The 20079-nt window shown below is 33.5% G+C and overlaps 1 pseudogene; it reads right to left on the minus strand.

Annotated features, from left to right (window-relative positions):
• Positions 1-490: 490 nt before the first annotated feature.
• Positions 491-13661, minus strand: LOC149151115 (uncharacterized; annotated as a pseudogene).
• Positions 13662-20079: the final 6418 nt, after the last annotated feature.

Here is a 20079-nt window from a genome sequence, read left to right on the forward strand (position 1 = left end):
GTTTCATCGTATATCAATTTTCTTCTTTTCGCAAACATGTAGAATAAATTAATGCGGGAAAAAACATTATTTAATCACAAAAATAATAAATATATAATTTTATTTTATTATTTTTATAATATTATATATATAAATAATTTCATTTCAACGTAACACAAATATATTTTCAATTTAATCACTTTTAAATTATATATCTCAATTTTAGCACTTATTTTTAAATTATAGTTTTCATCTCTCTGCAAACATGTAGAAGAAATTAACGTGGGAAAAAACATAATTTAATCACAAAAATAATAAATATGTATTTTTATTTTATTATTTTTGTGATAATATATATATAATTTTATTTCCACTGAATACAGATATATTTTCAATTTAATCACTTCTAAATTATATATCTAGCGGTTATTTTTAAATTATAATTAAGCCGAAGGCTTTCTATGGTGGGGTTTTTCCTATGACATTGTACTTAGATTAGTCGATCGCCACATCATCTAGCTACAGGTGTCTTTCCCGTCCATTGCCGCACTCCCAGTGCTCCTCCGAAACCCTCATGGAAGATCCCCGTCGGCTCTAAGTTATCTAGCGCCCTCATGGAAGAGCCTCGTCCACTCTGTGAGTTATCTACCTATCTCATGGAACAACCCCGCCCGCTCTGCGAATTATCTGTCCATTCTCTCTTTCTCTCTGCCAGTGAGCCTCTTCAATGTTTGCTTCAGAGATTGCAAATATACCTTGCGCTCCTGCTGAGAACCGGCAGATGATTCTTGATTCCTGGGATGCATCCTTTGCTCCGAATACGACCTTAGAAACGAAGAGGGATACATGGATGATATGGTAAATCGCTCTGATCTCAAACCACGCTCATACCAACGACGCACTGATCCACTCGTGTCTCGACTGCACAAGCTGGGGCTGCTCATTGAAACCTTCTTTGAGAGGCAAGTGCGGGTTTCAAAGGTGTATGTGCCCTAAGAGAGCGCAGTGAAGCTACAATTCCTTTGCAGACCTGGTTTTAGCCCTTCTGCTGTGCAAATATACCATTCCGTGGCCAACTGATCGGACTCCTTGCGCAGCCTCACCAGAGAATGCCCCGTGGAGTACGAGCGACGGAATTTCTTGCCCTAATCCAGGCCCAGCCTGGAGAGCGATTCTTTAGAATCGGCGCTCTCTGGTGCCACGGGGGTTTCGACATCATTGTCAATGTGAACACTCTCGTTCCTCGCTCCATCCACCACAATCGTTACCTCCTCCGGTGGCGTGATCTCGGGCGGCTCGATGATTCCGTAGCCGGTGCCCGTGGGGTTCGTGTCGTCCGTGGGCACCAGATCGGTTCGGCAGACCGGACATGTTGTGTGCGAGAAGAGCCACATATCAATGCAGTCCGGATGGAAAACGTGGCTGCATTTGGGCAGCAAGTGAAGGTTCTCTAAATTGTATCTGTGGTAATGTTGTAGTTTTCATTGGTTTGAATGTCTGGGAAGAAGAAGCAATGGTTATTAGATCCTTTGCAATCGCTAAGCGTTTTTTTTATAGTAGGTCCGCCTGTTGCTTTGTACAGTTGAAAATTGTTCCAGTAAAATATCCGTGAGATATCTTGAAGAGTTGTTCCAGTAACGAGTCAATGACGTAACATTTATCTCTTTTTGCCTATAAAATTATGGAGTTGTCTATAATGCGACTTTTTGAGATTTGACGGAATCCGGAAAAATTGAGATGAAATCATGATTTGTTGCAGTTAAAATGGTTTTTTAAAATTCGGATTCAGCACCCTGCCTGGGACGGTTTCATTGTGCAGAAATTAGCTATCTTGGATTCCAATAAAACTGCCGGATTTTCACCGGAAAAAATCGCCGGAGTCGCGTTAAAGACTACTCCTAAAATTATTGTCCAATTTAACTCTGAAACCCATCGAAATCGGATTGGTTGACCCTTCTTTGACCCGAATTGTGTTGTCCATGTCTTGGATTCGAACCCAAAAATAATATTTCACCCAATCAGCGCTATTGGAACAATTTTTTCCTGTTATTTTCGGCCGGTGTGGAAAAGGGCCTAATAGTTGCCCTGTTATCTTACACCGCAAATCAATGCGCTGGAGAATGGGTCAAAGCGTGGGCGCTTTTCCAAATTCTCATTCATCCCATAACATATGTTGCCAAATTTGAAAATGAAATCTGTCTAATTCGTGTTGGAAATAATAATCTCAACCACCGCAATAAACATCCCGATAGCAGTCATATTTGTCAGAGGTATTTTTGCAGGTTGCGTCTTTGTTTGAAGATGGAAGCACTGAAGCCAGAACAAAATAGAACAAAAGTATCGCGTGAACCATTCCGCAACACAACAAAGAATTTAAAGCATTTAATGTATTTTGGTAAATACATATGGACAAGCATTCATTCCACAATTATTTCCCACACTCCACAAACAACCTGTCCACACTCAACAACAACCACGTATTAATTATTTGCTCTGTCATGTATTAATGTAAAATTGTATGTTGAGATAAATATGTATGTAAAAGTCATTTTGCAAGCCAGAGAAAAAAAGAGCGAGAGTTTGTGAGGAGAAAATCATGGAGCAAATTTTGGTGGGCGCATGAAAACAACAATGTTTTACTATGCATTATTCCGTGTGAAGTGCAAATCACTGTAAACCTTGTTTTACTTGGTGAATGAGGTCCAGTATCATATGAATGTATTTTCATGAATTAGAAATTAATCCTATTTTTTTATTGTTGCTCCAAGTTTACTTTGTTTTACTCTGAGTTTTTTGTTGCTGTGAGTGAATGCTGTGTTTTTTAAGCCTCTGTATAGCTACACAAAATCTAGTTGCGTGAAAGCTAGCCCCCTCTGCCTCTCCGCATAAAAAAATTCAACATGGTATCAAAGCAGGTTAAACTCTGTTAGTGTAAAGAAGTGTTTTTACTAGCAGTTAAAATTGTTTTGAGGGCAGATTGTTTTTAGCATATTTACTAGTGGGTAGAAAGTTTTTTTTCTTACCCTTAGAAATTGAACCTCAAGCACAAGCTTGACTAATCCTCAAATACCTCAATTTAATGGCAAAAATTATGATTATTAGGCTATTACAATGAAGGCCATGTTTTCCTCTCAAGACATTTGGGATTTGGTGGAGAATAGTTTTCAAGAACCAGCAGATGCAATAGCATACAATGCCTTATCTCCAGCAAGGAACAATAAGAAGAAGGATCCAAAATCCTTGTTCTATATTTTCCAAGCAGTTCATGAAAGTATTTCCCTAAGGGTTGCAGCAGCAACGAAGTCCAAGCAAGCATGGGACACCTCCAGACAGCCTACCAAGGCATCGAAAAAGTCAAGACAGCAACGCTGCAAATGTTGAGAAGAGACTTTGAAACACTTTGTATGAAAGAGTCTGAGAATATAGACTCATTTTTTACACATGTAAGTGGGTTGGTTATTCAAATTAGGTCTCATGGTGAGACACTTAAGGAAAGAAGAATAGTTGATAAAGGTTTGAGAAGTTTTCCAACAAGGTTTGATGCCATTGTTGTGGCCATAAAAGAAACAAAGGATCTCTCACAGTTCTCACTGGATGAGCTTAATGCATCCGTGATTTCTCATAAACATAGATTAAATAGAGCAACAATCTCCTCATTGGAGCATACTTTCAAGACACAACTATCATTTGGTCAAGGTCAAGGCAGAGGAAGATCATATGCTAGAGGAAGAGGAAGAAGGCCACACAGAGGTGGAAGAAGCAACCCTTCAAGCTCAAATGGAAGAGGAAACAATCAAAATCCAAGTCAAGGCCCAAGCCAAAATCAACCACAAGGTCAGAGGTATGATAAATCTCAAGTTCAATGTCATTACTGTAAGAAGTATGGTCATTATGCAAATGAATGTAGAAAGAAGCAATATGACATTAGTAACAAACCAAGTGTAAATTTCACAAAAGAAAATCATAACCATGATAGCATGTTTTTAGCTTGTAATGTAGCACAAAAAAAACAAAGTGATATATGGTATCTAGATTGAGGGTGTAGCAACCACATGTTAGGAAACATAAAAATGTTTTCCAATCTAAATGAAAGTGTGAACTATGAAGTGACATTAGGGACTGATAGAAAAGTCTCTATCATGGGCAAAGGAAAAGTTAATATCCTAACAAAGAAGGGGGAAAAGAAGTACATCTCCGCAACGCAACAAAGAACTTAAGGCATTTAATGTATTTTGGTAAGTAGAGATAGGCAAGCATCCATTCCGTGATTATTGCCCACACTCCACAAACACCTGTGCGATTATTGTCCACACTCAACAACAACATATTAATTATTTGCTGTGTCATGTATTAATGTAAAATTGTATGTTGCCATAAATATGTATGTAAAAATCATTTTGCAAGTTAGAGAAAAAGAGAATGAAAGTCTGTGAGGAGAAAATCATCCAGCAAATTTTGGTTTATTCCGCGTGAAATGTAAATCACTCTAAACCTTGTTTTACTTAGCGAATGAATCGATGAATTAGAAATTAATCCTATACATGCAACTTTTCACATTTTTGGGCATAAATATGTGAATTTACAAATTCTCTCAGCATAGGTATCAAATATAGATTATGCCATCTATGATTATTTTCTCTGTAATAAACCAATTAAACAGAATATCACTTTTTTGCGGGATTTGATGTTACATTGAAATCATTATGTTGAATGAAGATTCGATATTTAATGGGTGTAAATTACCTTTCCTTGACCTCAACAAGCTTAGTCTTTTCTGTGAATTGTTTTCCATGAGAATTTTGATCAAATGGATCCCACACCCGCAACAGTTAGTCCTCTTAAACCACCTGTGTCAGCAAAACCCTGCACGCTGCTTCATCCATGTACTTTTAACAACGCGGAGTTATATGCTTTTAACGACGCGGGGTTGACTATGATGATCTAGACTTTTCCATCAATGCGTATTCCTCGGTTCCTTCTAATCTGAAAGTTGCTTTATATTTTCCTTTAATTCATAGTTACCAAGTTCAGTTGTATTGGGCTCGAAAATTCGCCCGTACGATTCCATTCTTGAAAAAATACGTTTGACTTGATACGATACACATTGGTTTGATTGGCCATAAATTTATATTAAAATGAATGAAAAACAATGTGCTAGTTCCAGGACGAGAACGACTGAGGCACGTGATAAGATGAGGGTAAATAGTTATACCCTAAAGGCAATTCATTCAAGTGAAAGTGGTATAGTGAGCCGGGTAAACAACCATCAATATGCTATGGGGAGCAGGGTAAACAACCATCGGGGCTCAGTGACATATCTGAGGTAAATTTTATAGTAAAAAAATGAAAAATAGCGATAGTTAAAAAAATAAAAAATAGTAATAATAAAAAAATATTGGAATTTTATATTAAAAATGCACTTAAATAACAACAAATGTTTTTATTAAAAAATAAGAATGAAAAGTAGTTTTTATATTAAAAAGATTATAGAAATTTTATATTAGAAATAATTAGAAGTGTTTTTATTAAAAAATAAGAATGAAAACAATAATTTCTATGTCAAAAAGATTATAAAAATTCTATATTAGAAATTTGCAGTCAAATAATGGTAACTCTTTTAAAAATATAAGTTTTTTATTAAAATATTGTAGAGAAATATAAGCTTTATATTTTAAAAAGATAAAAATTTTAAAACCCATATTTTCATTTTTCTATTTTTTTAATGATAGCAATTACCATAGCTGTTAGGTCCACTATAAAATAGAGGATGAGTGAAATTAGAAGGGTTCCTTCACTATTGTCAGCGCAAAGTATAATCTGCATACACACTTATTGCTAAATAAATATAATTTACATACACACTTATTGCTAAATAAATTTGGATCCAATAGGAATTGTGATTGAGACATAAATTTAGTGGTATGTGGAGATCACTTCAAACCTACCTTTTATGTTTTCATTAAACTTCATATTTGACATTTTGTTATTTATATTATTAGATTTTACTTGCATATTAAAATTCTAATAAATTTAATGCATTTTGTCGTTCATTATTTTTAGATCCTTATAAGAGAAAAATAAACAAGAGTATCTTTATAAGAGAAATATTTAATGAATTTTCTTTGAAATTTTAAATATAATCATAGTTCAGTTCAATCATTTGAAGATATATGCTCTTGAATTATTTTCGTATTAAATTTTATATAGACAAATTATTTCTATATCAAATTGCTTTGAATTCAAATTTAGTAACTATGCTTTAATTACCACATTAGTCCTTGCATGAACTTTGCTTCTTCAACTTTCTCTCTATTATGTCTTGTAATCAAAACTAAAAGGTAATCAATACTCGTGAAAGAAATCGTAGCATAATATTTTGATGAGATAAAATGATTGTTGTAAAAGGTATTTCTAATAGAACAAATTGGAATTGTATTGCTTTTCCCACAAGGGAAGTCACTGGTTCCTAGTCACAAACATCGTACACATCTCTGTGTGCTGCTTGCGACATCCATAAAAAAATTGTTCACAGAAATGTGTACAAGGAGCTCGTTGCGAAGCGGATCAATTGCCTTCTTCTCATGGATTTCTTGCAATCTTTTATCCATGTTGATAAATTGCTCAAAAAAATGGAAAATGAACTCAAAGAAATAACCACCACTCAACTCACGAAGAAAAACACCCAAGGAATCTCACTTACGTAGATCTCGTTCTTTTTATTCCAAATATGCAATTTACAAATGAAAACCTCACATAGATCGCTATGAGAGAGAGCTTATAAATGCCTTGGATGACACCCAAAAACACCAATATAAAGGAAAATTACAAATCTTGGCCGATGAAGTGTATTCAAACCTGGAACCTAGCTACCAAAGAAGCCATGGGTGGATGGATATCCATAAGAAGGAAAAAATTTGAAAAAACCAAAGAACCAAAAAGGAGAAAACCACGGTGGAGAGCCCACAACTCAATCCTATCTCAAGAAGTGTTCTGAAAATGGATGCCACGATGATAAGTACCCACAGATTTTCAAGTGCGAGAGTTGCCTCCTTTAATATTAAATGCCTGCCCATAAATGAAAAATCTCAAAACAGAGCCGAGTTTCGAAATCTATACATTACCACCCACTGTTGGGACTCCTACACCAAACGATGTGATGTCTAGTTATGATTTCATATCGGGGAGATCCCCTAAATGTTGGTGGGTCCAGCACTGTCAACAGGGCCATTGAAATTATTGGTGGTTCATGTCACATCTGTTAATGGTCCTCATCATTGACCGGTAATCAGATGGTTTCTATCATGTTTGAATTTGAGACATTTATTCACATGGCTAGACTTGTACAGTCGAGTGGTAGTGACGAAGACCATGGATCTAGTTTCATCCATCCAGGATGCATGGAGTTTTCATCATTAATGTATAGATACACATTGTATGATGATGGCTATGTTCATATTGAGTCTATTCGAGAATGGATCCATAATGTATGTCTGGTTCCCATGACTTTGATTTGTTCAAATGGATCTTTGTGCATTTCCATACTTAGGTCTACGAGTTGTTTAGATACTATACTGAGTATGGGAATGCCTACCTCATAGATGATCACATGATGATATTGTATTGTAATCCTTAACAGTTGATTTTCAGGTCTCCAACCAATTAGTCTCTAATCCAAATGTTTGCATGATAAATCACTTCAGTATTCATATATAACATCTAACTTTGTACTTTAGGGTACAATCTATTACACGTCATTTTTTCACACTCAGGAAAAAGAACCTAATTCTAGAACTCTCGCTATTTGATGAAACCTTTTCAGCATTCCCCTACAATGATGGAAGAAAAGCCATTCTGAGAAATACAAGAATTTTAGATTTAGGATTTCTGGGATTTTTAATCTTGTTGTGATAATTTTTCCAGATTCATCCCATCCATATTGATTTGAAGATCAATGTTTCAAACCTTCAACTAAGGTTTATCATCGGGATAATTCATTTTTAAAGAAAATGGCCGACAATGAAATTATTTAGAAAGGAATTATAAAATTATTAAAACAAAAAAATAAATAAATAAAATGTTTTCTTCAAAAATTAATAAATGTGTATTTATATAATATGTAATATTATGTTTGAACGTTATATTATCAAATGATAGGAATAATTATTGTAATCTTAAAATTAATAATTTCTTTAAAATGCTATAATGAGCGATAAGGGGGTATATATATATATATATATATATATTAAAAAATAATTAATACACTAGTCAGAGAGTTAATAATGAGTTTAAGGGGTTACAAATTTTAGGATTTAGATTTTAATGTGGCAATCTAATTTTTGTTTATGACACATCCTTTTTAGGATGTTTATTGATTTCAATGGCTTCTCTAAATTTTCTATGGAAATGGTGGTCAATTTTGTCAAAGATCTTTTATGCAGGTACCCTAGTGTTCTATGTTCTGAGATATTCTTCCAGGTGTGATGGACTGCAACTGATGCAATTATTTTAGTTATCCATGTCATCATCTAATGACATTAGATATTCAATTATCATAGGAACTTGAATTGCAATCTTGATTAAAAATCTTGTATGCAACGCCACAAACACACTAAAAAAAATGTTTTTCATTATCTATAACTTCAATACTTAATTAATACTTCAAGGATTTGTAATTGTATACTTTGTCACTAACTTATTTACTGATTAATTTTCTCTTTGTAATGGATTATATCATCCCTTGATTGCTAAGTCTTATCATAAAGTCATCTCCTCTTAAATTATTACATTTTGTTTTCCCTTATTCTTTTGTAAGACACTCTCTGATCTATTGTTTACATTAATGTCTTATTGTAATACAATTGATTTTAAGTTCCAAAAAGGAATTTTTTAACCATCAATATTTCATAGTTTAACTATTTCCTTTTGTGCCTATTGTCAAGCTTATACTTCTCTTAAATATCTTATACAATGTTTGATCCAAGGTTTGTGTTGCATAATTACTATAATGAAACACCATGGAATTTACTCATCTCCTTCAATAAATTTAAATAAATATATAAATATTTAATTAATATTCCCATAGTTCATTACTCTCCATGACATACATATTTTATAGGTCTATATTCCAATGTTGAAAATATAGAATGTAATACTATTATCATAACATGGTGATTCAAACCAAGGCTTTATCAAACATTATATTGTTATGTAATTCCAACACACCATAAGAACTTTGATTTTCTTCCAACGTTATTTTTATTTAATACTTAAGCCATCATTTGAAAATGAAGCATGGACCGAATTCGGTCATGTGGAGCCATTCCATTAGTCTAGAATGGAACAACCCACATAGTTTCACATGAATACACTTGTTAACACAAGGACTTCTAATCGATGGATATGTTTTGATACTTTTTTTCTCACGGCGATCAGTTTTAGTGTTTGGGTTTTGCCTTATTAACCTTTCCTCCATTGGATTATTTGGTCATTTTTCCTTCGTGTTTCTGACGGAGCCCTACTCTTCTTTATAACGAAATCATCTCAACTCCCATGCTTGGAGAAATATGGATTGAAGGTGATCTTTTCTCTCTTCCAGACTTATTCTCTTCCCTTACGATGGGGTTACATTGCATATCATCTTTTTTGTTTAGTAATTTGTAGAGTATGAAGTTTTAATTATGGTTTCTCTATTTTTCCTTCATCATTCATATATATTTTGAAACTACTTTTTCACAAGTTCTATTTTATGTTCACAATGTTGATAAGTTCTTCTATGTCTCAGTTGTTGGCAAAAACTCCCTCTACTACTTGATTTTGTAATTCTTCTCTTGATCTTATTATAAATTTTGTTTCCCATCCCAGTTCTCTTTTAGGTAAGCTTCTTTATGTGTGCTTTTGTGTCTGTGTCTGTGTTTTTTCTTTGTTTCCTTTGCATATAGAATTCTATATAATTGACCGAGGATTTTAATTTAATCTCTATTTAGTTGGAGTGTAGGTTCATTGTGGAACTATAGCGTGAATTATAGCTTCTCTTGGTTGAAATGTAATCTCGGCAAAGACGCATATAGAGGTTCACACTTGTTAAAAATATTTAATCTCCTTTTATTCTAAAGAGACTAGTAACCCTTTGCTCATATTTCTTGGTAATTTCTAATCGATTTACAGAGTAGAGTTTGAATATTAAAACCCTAGAACAAATGTAATAGTTTTAGTTCTACCTTGGTTAAAACGTTGGCTTATTTATTTTTCTATGGCCATCTATGGTTGACCATGTCATGGAAGAAATGTCTTATAAAAACATTATTTATTACTCATTGTTTTAACCCTACAAGAATACATTTTATTTATCTTATATTATCAAGTTGTCTCTTTCTTACTTGTTTTTCAAGTTTGGGGTTTCCAAAACCAAAACCCTAACTTATCAAGGATTTTTATCTACTAGTAACCCTTGGCTTGAATCTTTGGATTATGGTTGTGGTTATAAAATTTGTATTTAGCTGATTTCTTTGAATAAAAACTATGTCCATTTGTAGGGTTAAAGTCCCTAACTGAACTTTCCTATTATGGAATTTTTATTTACAACCAGTTTAATCTCAATTTATATTTTTTTGCAGAGTTATGACATGGGTTCTTGAGCTGAAATTTTCCCTCAAGTAAATTGCGCATTAGACATTTACTTGTTTGTTTAGGAAAAAATATTTTTTTTATTTTGTTACTATACCTTACTTATATTTTGGCTTCATGGATTTCATAACTATAATTGAACTCTAGAAAATTGTGAAAGTTTAAATTTTGAAAGTTTATCCTTTGTACTCATATTGTGGAGCTTTCTCATACTTAACAAATTTTTAGTTCCTTCTCTTAGATGTTTCTTATGATTATTCTTGAATCGATAAACACAAGACACCAAGGTTCTATTTATTTTAAATTAATCATCAGGAATACTTTGTAGAACATTTCCTAAGAGGAAATTTATATTTTAAAGTCATCCATGCCTCACATGTAGTTGTAAAAAGAATTACCACGACCAAAAGCCTTTGGTCAGAGGGCACTATTAATGTGTATTGGGTCATCTACATCAGTTCTAGATATTAGTTGTATATTTTTTATGAAAGAATAATGAATGTTATTCCGTTATATTTTTGTTTTTAAAAGATTGTTACAGAAAACTGTGCTTTCTTTCTTAAAATACCATTCTAAAAAAAATTGTATATGTTTACAATTATATACATAATGAAATTTTGCGTTAATAGTTATAGGTTAACTATACCCACTGTTAGGATTCTTTATCCTTTTTCCTAAATTTTAAAGGTTAACTACCTTTCCTTTTTGTTTCATTTATATTCTGTCTTAGCCTTTTCAAAGGTTTCCTATAAAGAATTATGTTAATCTCTTAGGATTTACTTAGACAATGTTATTGTCCAAATCCTTTCTAGTTAGATTTTGTTTCATCTAACATAGTGGATTAACCTTGTTCATTTATAATATTACATTTTAAAACTAACATTACATACAATTCTATTAGTTATATATTATTAAAGTATTACCCTAACTATACATCTATATGAAAATTGAATGGTTTCTCCATACTTCATATGACTATTTTGGACTTTTTCTAAAATATATTACTCTCAGTTCTAGCATCTTTGCATAAATACCAATATTTAATTTTAATTACTGTCTTTGCATGCAAAAGTAATTTCTACTCCAAAATTAATTATATAGTAAGCAAACACTTTTATCATTTCAAATACTAAAAGAAAATAAAGTCTATATTTTATTTTCATTTGCATGCACATATAGAAATTATACAAACTATATAAAAGTACTACTACCCTAATTATTAAACATAATTTACCAACAAGTGTCAACTACTTAAGATACAAGTTACTTAAAACACTGACTTTTCAATAATTATGGAAAATAAGTTTGGAGCTGCAATGCTCCTCCCAACCTTGACTCATCCTCTTGGATGAGTCCCCTTGACCTCTAATGGCCTGCCAAGGCTGGCATAAAATTATATTTTTTTCCTCCTTTCTTCTTTTTCCCTTCTTATCCACCATACCTTCTCCACTCTAACTATGCACCACGTGAGTCTAACTACAGTATAGGATAAGATGACCCTTTTTTCATGATTATGTTGGTAGTTGGTAACTACCTCCTCCCCTATCCCTTAGGTAGTACGTAGTTACTTCCTCATTAATGAGCTCCACTTCCCCAACTTCCTAAGAAAGCATCCTATCTTTTTGGGAAAGTTATTGATCAATAAATTTTCCATTATTAACTAATATAATCCTCATATTAGATGCCTAGGTCTTACATCCAAGGGTTAATGAATTCAACCACTAGCTTACAGTCCATAAATTTCTATTTATCCATTTGCAACATCAGAATTATTTTCCAAATTTTTATTAATATATTAACAAAATTTGCTTACATAAAGCAACTTATAAGTAACACAATAATGATATACAAGTTCCAATTAAGCCTTAAAATATGAACATTAAGTACACTCGACACATATAAAATATTCACAAATAAACACTAAGTCAAGGGATATGAAAAATATCAATAAAGATTCATTCCAGTCTGACATACCATATTTCAATTATAAAACTCCATTAATTGATATTGGAACATCGAAACATTGGAGAATGGGAAGTACCAATTAATATGAAAGTATCAATATGGTATGTTCTAGTATGATGGACCATTTTCAAAAAGGTATATGTTACTCCAGCATGCTAAGTAATGGTACCAACAAATTGGAGTATTGGAAGATCTAGAAATGAATTTTAAATAAAATCTTTGGTATGACTATACTATGGGTGATAGACTATCAACTGAAGGACACATTATTGCTCTAGTTCCCATTAGTTTATGGCAATAAACTTGAAACTGCAAAAAATTTGAGAATTCGCACCAGAGAGAGAAGAGAGAGACTCAACTTTTCTTAAGTTTCAAGTTTATTGCCGAGCATAAACTAATTAGCGACATAGTGAAAATGGAAACGGTGAGGCAGGGCTCACACAAAGACGGTGCCCACACTCACTCTTCACTCTCCAGTCGATCGAAACAGAGTGTGTATCGTTCCTTGCGTCCATAGATCGTGCTCCCATTGCCATAAACATTACAGCTGAATTAAATTCCAACAAGCTTACAGTTGAAGCTGATATACATAGTCTTACTTTTGACGCCAAAGGTTTACAAAATTAAAGGGTTTTGCGGGAACTCTGGTATCCCATTACTAATTGCAACGCCCTCGATGGCATGGAAGAATTTTCCGTAATCACGTGTGGCAACGAAAACATGATTAGATTTACGATATCCATGTATGTGACTGAACTTGTTGCTGAGAATCCAGACAGTACTAACAATGTCATCAGAAAATCAAATAAGAGAAGCACTTTAGGGCCACAGAGTTTTGGTGCCTTCACCTTGAAGTACAAATAGAAAGTCAAATATATGAGACCGTATACAGCAGCAATCGCATTTGCAATCACAAAAAACGTAAAGGCAGGAGTGTAATGGTATTTGGCTTTCAAAGAAACACCCAAGATTGAAATGGTCTGCTTGCTCAATCCCATAACAACTGCAGCACTCAACGTGGCTGCTATTCCAAGTAGCCTGACCACATAGTCCAGCGTCGCTCTAGACCGATATATGGGATTAGTATAACCCATGATAGCCCTCTTCTTCACCACTGATATTTTGCTCCAATCAATTTCCTGTTGCACTACTCTGGACCAAATGCTGTGCCATTTTGGCAGATCCCCTTCCATCGAGAAGGAACAGGGCCTAGAATCTCGTCATTGAAACAAACAGATTCGGGCCACACCCCTGAATCCACGTTAGCGATGATAACATCTACCCCAAAATGTGTTTTTCTCCAAAGCGAATGTGCAGGAATTTTTTCATTCTGAATTTCTAAGTCGAGGAATCCCATGAATATGAAACAACAAAATATAACGATGCTACAACTCTCTCTGCTTCTTGGCACACCTCCTTCGATCCCAACAGCTCCTTCTGATCCGAAAATGTCATTCGGGGAATCCACGATATGACATCCTTGCTCCACAATCTGAGCTGATTCCAGACATGCCTCAAGTCTTGAGAAAATGTAAATTGAAGTCAACAGAAAATTGTTGGTCCTTGGTAGATCCACGCAAATCCTTGGCAAGCCTGGTTGTTTGCAATCTTCACCTTTATGCTGAGAGCAATATCTAACACAGCAATCTCTCACGCCTTGTTGAGCGGATCTCATCGAGAGGTACGGAGCTCAATACCCCACATCTCCACCACTGTCGAGTATGAACCGATCCACCTATTCTCGTTGGGTTCACTACAACGGCCCACGAGGGGGCCATAGTTTTTCTCCAACGTAGGTCTACACAACGCAGGTTTGTAGGGTCCCTCAACAGGCATATTGATATACTCTGCCTGACCAGGAGAAAGCTTTGATATACTCTCGGCCTTGTCTAAAAGAGATCTGGCTTTCTCTCGGCCCCCTCTAGCACCAGGCCTCGTCTGCACCAAACTGGTTCAACTTTTATTTATATGGACAAACAAAAAATAACACATTAAACTCTCTCAAAAGGAATGTATATAGTCGCTATTTCCTTCCGCCCAGGCATGTTACAATTTCATAAACGAAATCTCTATCTCATTAATTAAATAAGATATGAAATTACATATAAGTAAGATATGAAATTACATATATATAAGAGTATTGTCTTAAGATAGAAAAAATATCTTGGACATAAAATATGTTGGTTGAGAGAATAGCTCAACCACACGTTAAACTAGGGAAACCACTATCTCATTAATTAAATAAAATATGCAATTATATATATATAAGAGTATTGTCTCAAGATAGAAAAAATATCTTAGACATAAAATATGTTGGTAGAGAGAATAGCTCAACCACACGTCAAACTAGGGAAACCACTCCTATAAAATAAGAACAGGCTCTTTACTATAAAGTCACAACAGAGACAAATAAGAATTAATATTCCAACACTATCTAACCTGTAGTAAAGAATTTTGTAACATGATGATTGGACAAGCGAGAGACCTTTCCATTCAAATTCGGCAGCAAGAGGGACTAGCGATGTATCCCAAACCGGCGAAGAAAGGAAGAATCAAAGATCACATAAATTAAAAAATAAATGAAACCCATATTTTTCTTGTCACTTCACTCTCTCTCGCACTTGAGTCATGCGACAAAGATGAAGGATATTCTAGGCATATTCGCCCCAGCTAATCTCAGTCGTGGAATTATCTTTAAAAAAAGTCAGCCACCCTACCTCCACCTAAAATTGAAATACAAAGCCTTCGGTTAAAAAAATAATAATTTTAATATAATTATAAAAGTAATTACAAATTAGTTATTATTTTCTATTATTAGTGATAATATAAATATAAAGAAATAATATAATATTACTTTGGCTTTTTATAGGTTAATTACCAAAGTACAATACCCTTTAATCCATAGTTATAACTAATATTGAAATTAACAAACAAAATTTCTTAATCATGAGGTTAACTAACCATGACTACAAACCTACCCAATAGAAGTGAAACAAAACTTAAATACATCAACTATTTTCATAGATGCAAAGTTACTTATTATTCATTACTTCCTAATGACTTGGAATGATTGCATCTTTGCATCGATTTATGTAATGGCTAACTAGTAGTCAAAAGCGTCAAAGCCAATGCCTAATCATCATGAAAATGTAACTTCAGATGTCAAGTCTCCCATTTCTCTGTGTTAAGGGTCAAAGCCAATGCCTTATCCTCATGAAAATGTAACTTTAGCGGTCAAATCTCCCATTTCTTTGTGTTTCGTCAAATTGTAGAATGGGAAAGTAAACCCCAACTTCCAACAAGTGAGTTCTTAGTAATAGCAAGGATGCAATAGAACCAAAGTTTGAAAATTAAGCATCCAAATGCTATGCCATAGTATTATTTTTTTTGGTAAGTCAGATGTCTCTTCCTAGTGCACCTACTTAGTAGCTAGGTGAGGTTTGAACATAGGCCACCTTACTAACAAAACCCTTTCTCAATAAGTTGTGCTACTGGAACTTGACTATGCCAAGTATTCCATACAACTAAGTGTTATTATTTAGTGCTTACCAAAAACTCAGGTTATCAAAGTTTTATTAAATACCATTTTTAATTATGTCCTAGTGTAACGACTAAAAATAATGGGAAAACTCCTATCACTTCACGTTAATGGGTAGTGGTAGGTCAACAATCCTTTACCATGTGGTCAATCGCACCAAAGGTTCCATGTAGTAGAACCATGTGGTGTTATGTTCTAATATAGTCTATCCTGGTGTGAAAAACTACAACTCACACAATTATTTCAGTTATCCAATCTGTCAAATAATGAAACCAAATATTGGAATGTTAACTAATGCTTTGAGAATTTTTGTAAATTATTTAGATTAGGTCATAGTTAGTTAATTCCCATATTTCTAGTTATGGATACATAACTACCTCCCTCTAATTTCATATTGTATATATTTTCCTTATTTTCGATCAATAAGACAAGTAGAAATTCATTAGTTTGATTATGGAGTTATCCATGGTTGATTATTAGTGGTATTAGAGCATTCCTTGTTCGAACTCCATTATAGCACTTGAAGAATACTATTGTGGACGCATTAGAGCCTAGGAGAGAAAGTTGCAAGGATGTATTAAACCTCGACCGCATTTGTAAGCCATGCTGAGAGTAATGAAGTTTGGTTAAGAGTACTGCAAGGATTTTTCACTGCTAAGAGTATTGGAGCCTAGTGTGGACACATCTAAGGGTGAATGTAGTGTTGGAGCTTGGCGTGGATGCAGCTAAGGGAGAATGCAAGGATTTTGCAGCAGGAATGGGATTTTAGAGCATGAACGACAAATTTAGTAGACTAGAGTTGTGCATGCCCATTCAATCCATATGGTCTATACGTCCTAGAAATACTATGTCAAAATCAAGATTTAACATTCATAACCATGAAGAGGGTTCTAGCCTATGTTGGAGGGTTCAAAGTGTGTGAAGGCCAGATTGTACGAGTACAAGACCAATGTTAAAGAACATATGTTTCTTCTCGAAGTAAAATGAAGGTATGGGGCCACTGCAAATTATTTTAGAATCCATTCTAGAATATTAACTAGAGACTTTGTATTGAGTATTTGACATTTGGTTAGAAGGCTTCTCTCATTGACTCATTATTTATTAATTAATTAATTATTCAAAGGCCACATTACTGGGATTGCTATTATATTTGGAATATTGTATAGTCAATTGTGCATGCTAGATTCGATTCAGTTTTGGGCTTTCGAATCTTTTGAGGCTATGGTATTATTTTTTAGATTGAAGTTAAGTGAATATGAAGTTTGGGTTTTATCATCAGTTCTTCATTGATTGGCATTTTATCAATTGAATTAAATTGAACTCAAATTTCTTCATATACAAAACATTTCTACTTTATTTTTTTTTGGCTGCCAAATATGAATTCACTAGTCTCTAATTGGTGTTGTCCATTTTGGAAAGGAAAATTATCAGGAGTGGTATAGGAAATTCAAAAGCACACTTGTTTTTAATGAATTGTGGGAAGGAAATTGTGAAGGCAAAGAATGTAATGCACCAGAGCAGCTAGAAGAGGAAAAACAGTTAGTGATTTCGCAAAGTAAGGATAAAAAGGACTATGCATTGATTTTTTCTTCGGTAAGTGAAGAAGTAAGCAGATATATTATTCAAAGTAAATAAGCATTTTAAGCATTAGTAAAATTAAAATAACTTTATGATTCACATTCAGAATTTGAGATCATTTAATTACTACTAAAGTTGTTTAATCTGGAGATGAAAGATAACAATCCTTGAAACTGGCTTCTAAAATTAAATTTATTACTCATGAAATTGAATATACTAGTGTTAAGGTTTATTTACAACTTACTACCTTTATAAAATATCTCTACCCTGGTTATTCACACTACTTGGAATCTCTCCAAGCTAGTGGACAATTAAAAGAGTTAGACTTTGACAAATTAGTAGGAAAAATTACAGAAAGAGAGAAGGCTTTTGGAAAGAAAAAATGCTTACCCAATTCTAATGCTGACACTTTGTGTCTTTCTCAAAAATATCAAGAAGAATCAGCCAGAAATAATAAGGATGGCAAAGGCCAGGGCAAGGGAAATTATAGAGGCAGGGGGGGATAATCAGGGAGATAGGCAACCAAATGATAAACTGTAACAAAGGAATTTTATTTATAAACTAGTTGTCAAATGTTTTAGATGTGGTAAAATTGGTCATACTGTTGCTAATTGCGAATTCCTTGGGAGAAAGTCAGTGAAAGATGAGAACAAATTAATGAAAAGAAATACCAACCACCTCTAGATAGAGGAAAATCATTTGAGAATGTGCATTATGTTGTTGCACATTTTCATTTCAATATCATTGATGTATTTAGTACTTCATTTTCTTCATGGCATGACAATTGGATCTTAGACACGTGTTCCACTTGTCAAATGACCTTTAGGAGAGATTTGTTTGAAACATTCAATGATAACATTGATGGAGTAGTCTATTTTGTTGATAAATCTCAAATTAAACCATCGGGGATAGAATCTATTCGATTAAAGATGCCAGGAGTTATAGATTACATTCTAAACGATGTTCTTTACATTCCACAATTTCAAAGGAATTTATTTTCTCTTGTACATATCAAATAACAAGGACATTCAATATACATATTTAATGTAAAAGTGGAGATTCGAAGAGCAGCTCATAATGAGACTATCATGACTAGTGTGGAAGAAGACAAACTCTTAAAATTGAAAGGTATGTAATCCATTGCATGAATACTACTCATTCGGTCTAGCAAAATGGTACTTTTTCTTCCATATTTTTATGGCATGCTCATTTTGGTCATATCAATTATGATACTATAAGAATTATGAGACAATGGGGGATTAAGGTGATTCCAACAATTCCAAGAAAACTTACTTCATGTAATGCTTGTATTTTGGGGAAGCACAGTAAACAGATTTTTCAAAGTTCTACTTCTAGAGCTTCAAGAAAATTAGGTCTCATACATTCAGATTTATGTGGACATATGCCTATTGCAACTGCTAATGGTAATAAATATATGTTGACATTTATTGATGATTATTCGAGGATGTATCAGGTCTACCTTTTGAAAGAAAAGCCACAAGTTTTTGATGTGTTTAAAAAATTCATTTCTTGAATACTTTTGAAACTTAACTTAATATAGGTACTCTAAGAACTGATAATGGTGGCAAGTATGCTTCACATGATTTTGAAAAACAAAATCAATAGAATGCCATCAAACACCAAACAACAATTCCTTATAATCCACAACAAAATGGTGTTGCAGAACAAAAGAACATAGCATTGCTTAATATGGTTAGATCCATGATGTTTTCCAAGAATTTAAAGTTGATGTTTTGGGGAGAAGCAGTGTTTTGTACAGCCTATATTAGAAATTGTTATCTTGCTTTTGTCATCAACAATAAAACTCCATATGAGATGTGGTATAATCAACTTCTTGTTGTTCAACATTTCAGAGTTTTGGTCCTCAATGTTATCATTGTTTTGATTCATAAACAACAAAGAAACAAGTTGAGTGCAAGAAGCAGAAAACATATATTTTTGGGATATTCCAATACTTCTAAGGCATACAGGCTATATGTTGAATAAAATAAGAAGTTTATTTTATCAATAAATGTAGTTTATCTTGAATCAGACAAAGATACATCTATTTTTTATAGACAATTAAATCATTTAGAAAATTTAATTTACAAGAAGTTTTATTATGAATCTAATAATAATCTTCCACATCCTAAAGGGGGGATTGCCATTATAGATCAGTTTGTGGATTTTCCTTCAACAAATTTGCCTCTCAATGATGATATTGGTTCCGTTAAAGAAAAATTGGATGATAAAACTGTTTCTGCAAGGACATAAATGATTTTATTCCAAAAGATTCTACTCCACAAGATGAGAAACCACCTCCACAAGTTGAGAAATCGCTACAAAGATCAACTCATATTAGAACAATTCCAAGAAAATATGGTGATTTTGAAACC

This window comes from Pinus tabuliformis, chromosome 9 (genome assembly GCF_031772625.1).
Source record: "Pinus tabuliformis cultivar Carrire ecotype Pingquan chromosome 9, CPIR1, whole genome shotgun sequence".
Taxonomy (NCBI): Eukaryota; Viridiplantae; Streptophyta; class Pinopsida; order Pinales; family Pinaceae; genus Pinus; species Pinus tabuliformis.